Genomic DNA, 8,365 nt, shown 5'->3' on the forward strand with positions numbered 1-8,365 from the left:
ATTTTGTAATATTTTATGAAAATCTGCAAGGTAGCTTGACATATTGCTTTGAATTGATACCTAGAATATGAAACATGCAAAATCCACCTACTAAAAAAATCTATCATCTTACAAACCTCCATGAAGGTACACAATGATTGGAAATGACATACAATAAAAATAATTACTTAACCCTATAATGCCTGGCCCAAGGATTGTTCACTGTAAAAACTTCAACTTAAAAACTTAAGTTCAGTTACTGCCTCAGAAACGTAGGTAAGCTCAACTCACATTTTTAAAATATCAAATCAAATCAAATCAATTTTATTTATATAGCGCCAAATCACAACAAACAGTTGCCCCAAGGTGCCTTATATTGTAAGGCAAGGCCATACAATAATTACGGAAAAACCCCAACAGTCAAAACGCCCCCCTGTGAGCAAGCACTTGGCAACAGTGGGAAGGAAAAACTCCCTTTTAACAGGAAGAAACCTCCAGCAGAACCAGGCTCAGGGAGGGGCAGTCTTCTGCTGGGACTGGTTGGGGCTGAGGGAGAGAACCAGGAAAAAGACATGCTGTGGAGGGGAGCAGAGATCAATCACTAATGATTAAATGCAGAGTGGTGCATACAGAGCAAAAAGAGAAAGAAACACCCAGTGCATCATGGGAACCCCCCAGCAGTCTAAGTCTATAGCATCATAACTAAGGGATGGTTTAGGGTCATCTGATCCAGCCCTAACTATAAGCTTTAGCAAAAAGGAAAGTTTTAAGCCTAATCTTAAAAGTAGAGAGGGTGTCTGTCTCCCTGATCTGAATTGGGAGCTGGTTCCACAGGAGAGGAGCCTGAAAGCTGAAGGCTCTGCCTCCCATTCTATTCTTACAAACTAGGAACTACAAGTAAGCCTGCAGTCTGAGAGCGAAGCACTCTATTGGAGTGATATGGTACTATGAGGTCCCTAAGATAAGTTGGGACCTGATTATTCAAAACCTTATAAGTAAGAAGAAGAATTTTAAATTCTATTCTAGAATTAACAGGAAGCCAATGAAGAGAGGCCAATATGGGTGAGATATGCTCTCTCCTTCTAGTCCCCTGTCAGTACTCTAGCTGCAGCATTTTGAATTAACTGAAGACTTTTCAGGGAACTTTTAGGACAACCTGATAATAATGAATTACAATAGTCCAGCCTAGAGGAAATAAATGCATGAATTAGTTTTTCAGCATCACTCTGAGACAAGACCTTTCTAATTTTAGAGATATTGCGCAAATGCAAAAAAGCAGTCCTACATATTTGTTTAATATGCGCATTGAATGACATATCCTGATCAAAAATGACTCCAAGATTTCTCACAGTATTACTAGAGGTCAGGGTAATGCCATCCAGAGTAAGGATCTGGTTAGACACCATGTTTCTAAGATTTGTGGGGCCAAGTACAATAACTTCAGTTTTATCTGAGTTTAAAAGCAGGAAATTAGAGGTCATCCATGTCTTTATGTCTGTAAGACAATCCTGCAGTTTAGCTAATTGGTGTGTGTCCTCTGGCTTCATGGATAGATAAAGCTGGATATCATCTGCATAACAATGAAAATTTAAGCAATGCCGTCTAATAATACTGCCTAAGGGAAACATGTATAAAGTGAATAAAATTGGTCCTAGCACAGAACCTTGTGGAAATCCATAATTAACAGTCTGTGAAGACGATTCCCCATTTACATGAACAAATTGTAATCTATTAGATAAATATGATTCAAACCACTGCAGCCTTTAATACTTTGTCAGCCTGGCTACAGTGCTGAAAAGAAACCTGGGGTTGTTCTTATTTTCTTCAATTAGTGATGAGTAGTAAGATGTCCTAGCTTTACGGAGGGCTTTTTTTTATAAAGCAACAGACTCTTTTTCCAGGCTAAGTGAAGATCTTCTAAATTAGTGAGACGCCATTTCCTCTCCAACTTACGGGTTATCTGCTTTAAGCTGCGAGTTTGTGAGTTATACCACGGAGTCAGTGTTGTGTGGGCCGCTGAAGAGGAGGTACTGCTGGCCCACCACCACCAGAGGGCGCCCTGCCTGGAGTGCGGGCTCCAGGCACCAGAGGGCGCTGCCGCCTCACAGGAGCAGCCGGGGTGACAGCTGTCACTTGTCACCTACGACAGCTGTCACCAATCATCTGATCTGCAGTGGTATATCAGCAAGACGACATCTCCACCTCTTTGCCGAGATATCGCTCTACCTAGGAGGTACAGTACTCAGCCGATTGTGTTGTCTGTTTGACATTAACACTTTGTAAGTAACAAAGTGTGCGTTGAATAGCAGACATTTCTTCCGACGAGAGGTGGAGGTGGTTTTCCCGCCATACGTGTTGCTGGGTGCAAACACACCCACATTTAACTGTTTTTGTTCCTCGCCAGCAGTACCAGATCCGACACGCGGAGGCAGTGGCCATCTGGGAGTTCGGGACTTGGCGGCTCCAGGATTCCCGGGGTTCGGTGGCGGAGGAAATCGTGTGGTTCCGGTTCTGCTTTGGACAGACGTCTCTTATCTTTGAGCCTGCCCACGTGACACATTTTGTGAATTGACTTCTTTGTCTATTATTGTAATCTGTTATGTTTGTTGTGCTTATTCACAACAGTAAAGTGTTGTTATTTGACTTCCTCCATTGTCCGTTCATTTGCGCCCCCTGTTGTGGGTCCGTGTTCCTACACTTTCACAACAGGATATCTCGGCCAACGTCATGGACCCCGAGGGGCGTCCACCGGCTGTTGAACGGCCAATGGAAGAGCAGGGCGCACAGGCGTCTGCAGGAGGAATGATCGGTGAGTTGCAGCAAATCCTCACCGCTTTTACGGCTCGGTTGGATCTAATGGCCGAGCAGAACGTCCTCCTTAACCGCAGGGTGGAGGCTCTCGCCGCGCAGGTGGAAGCGCGCCCTCAGGGCGCTGCTGCGGCTCCCCCTCCTGTCGATCCTGTGGGCAACAGTGACGTTCCACAGGTTGTTCAACGACCCCTCCCACCTTCCCCTGAAGCATACATAAGCCCTCCAGAGCCGTACGGGGGTTGTGTGGAGACGTGCATGGACTTTCTTATGCAGTGTTCGCTCGTCTTCGCACAACGTCCCGTCATGTACGCGACTGATGCTAGTAAGATAGCTTATGTGATTAATCTGCTTCGCGATGAGGCACGCGCTTGGGCTACAGCGCTCTGGGAGCAAAATTCACGGCTCCTTCTGACATATGATGGGTTTGTGAGGGAGTGTTCGATCACCCAAATAGAGGAGAGACCGCTTCAGCCGTGCTGCTGTCAATGAGACAGGGGCGCCGGAGCGCAGCTGCTTATGCAGTCGACTTCCGCATCGCGGCTGCGAGGTCCGGCTGGAATAGCACTGCCCTCCGTGCCGCCTTCGGAAACAGACTGTCGTTGGTCCTGAAGGAGCACCTGGTGGCCAAGGACGAACCGCGGGATTTAGACGGGCTTATTGATCTTGTTATACGATTAGACAATCGGTTAGAAGAACGCCGTCGGGAACTAGACGAAGGGCGTGGCCGGGAACGCGCCGTCCCTCTCCCTTCCGGTTCCGACCGAGTTCCGCCCTCCCCACGCTCCACGGCCTCTACGCTCCGTGTGGTTACAGTTCCCCCTGCTGATGAAGCTATGGACACGAGCAGGGCCACATTTAGGCAACCAGATAGACAGAGGAGGCTGGTCCACGGAGCGTGCTGTGTTTGTGGCTCAATAGAGCATCAAGTGAGGGACTGCCCCGAGCGGTTAAACACCAACGCCCGCCCCTAGAAACTGGGCTAGGGGTGGGCCAAGACATTCACGTGGGACATACCCATATTGCCACACGACTCCCAGTTACAATCCTTTATGAGGATTTAACCCTGCAGGCCCCAGCACTGGTGGACACGGGCTCTGAAGGGAATCTGCTAGACAGCAGATGGGCCAGGGAGGCAGGGCTCCCTCTGGTGGCGCTTACCTCACCTGTGCAGGTGCGGGCACTAGATGGCTCCCTACTCCCTCTAATCACACATAAGACACCACCAGTAACTCTGGTGGTGTCAGGGAACCACCGGGAGGAGATCGAGTTTTTTGTGACTCATGCCACCTCCCGTGTGATTCTCGGGTTCCCCTGGATGTTAAAACACAATCCCCGGATCGATTGGCCGTCCGGGGTAGTGGTTCAGTGGAGCGAGACCTGCCATCGGGTATGTTTAGGTTCCTCGGTTCCTCCCGGTTCCCAGGCTAAGGAGGAGGTCAGAGTCCCGCCCAATCTTGGGACGGTGCCGGTGGAGTACCATGACCTTGTGGATGTGTTCAGTAAGGATCTGGCGCTCACCCTTCCCCCGCACCGTCCGTACGATTGTGCCATTGATTTGGTTCCAGGCGTTGAGTTCCCATCCAGCAGGCTGTACAACCTCTCACGACCTGAGCGCGAATCAATGGAGACCTACATCCAGGACTCTTTAGCCGCCGGGTTGATCCGGAATTCCACCTCCCCGATGGGTGCAGGTTTCTTTTTTGTGGGTAAAAAAGACGGCGGACTTCGTCCATGCATTGATTATAGGGGGCTGAACGAAATCACGGTTCGTAATCGATACCCGTTGCCCTTGTTGGATTCAGTGTTCACGCCCCTGCATGGAGCCCAGATATTCACTAAGCTAGATCTTAGAAATGCGTATCACCTGGTTCGGATCCGGAAGGGAGACGAGTGGAAGACGGCATTTAACACCCCCTTAGGTCACTTTGAGTACCTGGTCATGCGGTTCGGCCTTACAAACGCCCCCGCGACGTTCCAAGCATTAGTTAATGATGTCTTGCGGGATTTCCTGCACCGATTCGTCTTCGTATATCTAGACGATATACTCATCTTTTCTCCGGATCCTGAGACTCATGTCCGGCATGTACATCAGGTCCTGCAGCGGTTGTTGGAGAACCGGCTGTTTGTGAAGGGCGAGAAGTGTGAGTTTCACCGCACCTCTTTGTCCTTCCTGGGGTTTATCATCTCCCCCAACTCCGTCGCTCCTGATCCGGCCAAGGTTGCGGCGGTGAGAGACTGGCCCCAACCCACCAGCCGTAGGAAGCTGCAACAGTTCCTCGGCTTTGCAAATTTCTACAGGAGGTTCATTAAGGGCTACAGTCAGGTAGTTAGCCCCCCTGACAGCCCTGACCTCTCCAAAAGTCCCCTTCACCTGGTCGGATCGGTGCGATGCCGCGTTCAAGGAGTTGAAACGGCGCTTCTCGTCTGCACCTGTTCTGGTGCAGCCCGATCCTAGTCGCCAGTTTGTGGTTGAAGTGGACGCCTCGGACTCAGGGATAGGAGGCGTGCTATCCCAGAGCAGAGAGGCCGATAAGGTCCTTCACCCGTGTGCCTATTTTTCCCGCAGGTTGACCCCGGCCGAACGGAACTATGACGTCGGCAATCGGGAACTCCTTGCGGTGAAAGAGGCTCTTGAAGAGTGGAGACATCTGTTGGAGGGAATGTCCGTGCCATTCACGGTTTTCACTGACCACCGGAACCTGAAGTATATCAGGACCACCAAGCGGCTGAACCCCAGGCAAGCCCGCTGGTCACTGTTCTTCGGCCGTTTTGACTTCCGGATCACCTACCGCCCCGGGACCAAAAACCAGAGATCGGATGCCTTGTCCCAGGTGCATGAAGACGAAGTCAAAACGAAGTTGTCGGATCCACCGGAACCCATCATCCCGGAGTCCGCTATCGTGGCCACCCTCACCTGGGACGTAGAGAAAACCATCCAGGAGGCCCTGGCACGGAGCCCGGATCCCGGAACTGGGCCGAAGAACAAACTTTACGTCCCACCAGAGGCCAGGGCTGCAGTCCTGGACTTCTGTCATGGCTCCAAGTTCTCCTGTCATCCAGGGGTGCGTAGAACCGTGGCAGTTGTCCGGCAGCGCTTCTGGTGGGCGTCCCTGGAGGCCGACGTCCGGGATTATATCCAGGCCTGCACCACCTGCGCCAGGGGCAAGGCTGACCACCGCAGGGCATCGGGACTGCTCCAGCCGCTGCCTGTGCCTCATCGCCCCTGGTCCCACATCGGCCTGGATTTTGTCACGGGCCTCCCGCCGTCCCAGGGCAACACCACCATCCTCATGATAGTGGACCGATTCTCCAAGGCGGCCCACTTAGTGGCCCTCCCGAAGCTCCCGACTGCCCAGGAGACAGCGGACCTCCTGGTCCACCACGTCGTCCGGCTGCATGGGATTCCAACAGACATCGTCTCCGATCGCGGTCCCCAGTTCTCCTCGCAAGTCTGGAGGAGCTTCTGCCGGGAACTGGGGGCCACTGTGAGTCTCTCATCCGGGTATCATCCTCAGACCAACGGGCAAGCAGAACGGGTCAATCAGGAGGTGGAACAGGCCCTGCGCTGCGTGACGGCCGCGCACCCGGCGGCCTGGAGTACCCATTTGGCCTGGATCGAGTATGCCCATAACAGCCAGGTGTCTTCAGCCACCGGCCTTTCCCCTTTTGAGGTGTGTCTGGGGTACCAGCCCCCGTTGTTTCCGGTGGTTGAGGGAGAGGTCGGTGTGCTCTCGGTCCAGGCCCACCTGCGGAAGTGCCGTCGGGTGTGGCGCGCCGCCCGTTCTGCTTTGCTAAAGGCCCGGACGAGGGCAAAAGCCCATGCAGACCGTCGGCGGACCCCGGCCCCTGCGTATCGGCCAGGGCAGGAGGTGGTTGTCCACAAAGGACATTCCCCTAAAAGTGGACTCCCCTAAACTACAGGATCGTTACATCGGTCCCTTCAAAATCCTCAAGGTCATCAGTCCAGCCGCAGTGAGGCTTCAGCTTCCGGCCTCACTGCGGATCCATCCTGTTTTCCATGTGTCCCGGATAAAGCCGCATCACACCTCACCCCTCTGTGCTCCGGGTCCGGCGCCGCCTCCTGCCCGGATCATCGATGGTGAGCCGGCTTGGACTGTGTGCCGGCTCTTGGATGTCCGTAGGATGGGCCGGGGCTTCCAGTATTTGGTGGACTGGGAGGGGTACGGACCCGAAGAATGCTCCTGGGTGAAGAGGAGCTTCATCCTGGACCCGGCCCTCCTGGCCGATTTCTACCGCCGCCACCCAGACAAGCCTGGTCGGGCGCCAGGAGGTGCCCGACCAGGCTTGGGGGGGGTCCTGTTGTGTGGGCCGCTGAAGAGGAGGTACTGCTGGCCCACCACCACCAGAGGGTGCCCTGCCTGGAGTGCGGGCTCCAGGCACCAGAGGGCGCTGCCGCCTCACAGGAGCAGCCGGGGTGACAGCTGTCACTTATCACCTATGACAGCTGTCACCAATCATCTGATCTGCAGTGGTATATCAGCAAGACGACATCTCCACCTCTTTGCCGAGATATGGCTCTACCTAGGAGGTACAGTACTCAGCCGCAGTACCAGATCCGACACGCGGAGGCAGTGGCCACCTGGGAGTTCGGGACTTGGCGGCTCCAGTATTCCCGGGGTTCGGTGGCGGAGGAAATCGTGTGGTTCCAGTTCTGCTTTGGACAGACGTCTCTTATCTTCGAGCCTGCCCACGTGACACATTTTGTGAATTGACTTCTTTGTCTATTATTGTAATCTGTTATGTTTGTTGTGCTTATTCACAACAGTAAAGTGTTGTTATTTGACTTCCTCCATTGTCCGTTCATTTGCGCCCCCTGTTGTGGGTCCGTGTTCCTACACTTTCACAACAGTCAGGCACTTCTGATTTAAAGCTCTCTTTTTCAGAGGAGCTACAGCATCCAAAGTTGTCTTCAATGAGGATGTAAAACTATTGATGAGATACTCTATCTCACTTACAGAGTTTAGGTAGCTACTCTGCACTGTGTTGGTATATGGCATTAGAGAACATAAAGAAGGAATCATATCCTTAAACCTTGTTACAGCGCTTTCTGAAAGACTTCTAGTGTAATGAAACTTATTCCCCACTGCTGGGTAGTCCATCAGAGTAAATGTAAATGTTATTAAGAAATGATCAGACAGAAGGGAGTTTTAAGGGAATACTGTTAAATCTTCAATTTCCATACCATAAGTCAGAACAAGATCTAAGATATGATTAAAGTGGTGGGTGGACTCATTTACATTTTGAGCAAAGCCAATTGAGTCTAATAATAGATTAAATGCAGTGTTGAGGCTGTCATTCTCAGCATCTGTGTGGATGTTAAAATCGCCCACTATAATTATCTTATCTGAGATCTAAGCACGAAGTCAGACAAAAGGTCTGAAAATTCACAGAGAAACTCACAGTAACGACCAGGTGAACGATAAATAATAACAAATAAAACTGTTTTTTGGGACTTCTAATTTGGATGGACAAGACTAAGAGTCAAGCTTTCAAATGAATTAAAGCTCTGTCTGGGTTTTTGATTAATTAATAAGCTGGAATGGAAGATTGTTGC

Source organism: Thalassophryne amazonica, chromosome 1 (assembly GCF_902500255.1).
Source record: "Thalassophryne amazonica chromosome 1, fThaAma1.1, whole genome shotgun sequence".
NCBI classification, from domain to species: Eukaryota; Metazoa; Chordata; class Actinopteri; order Batrachoidiformes; family Batrachoididae; genus Thalassophryne; species Thalassophryne amazonica.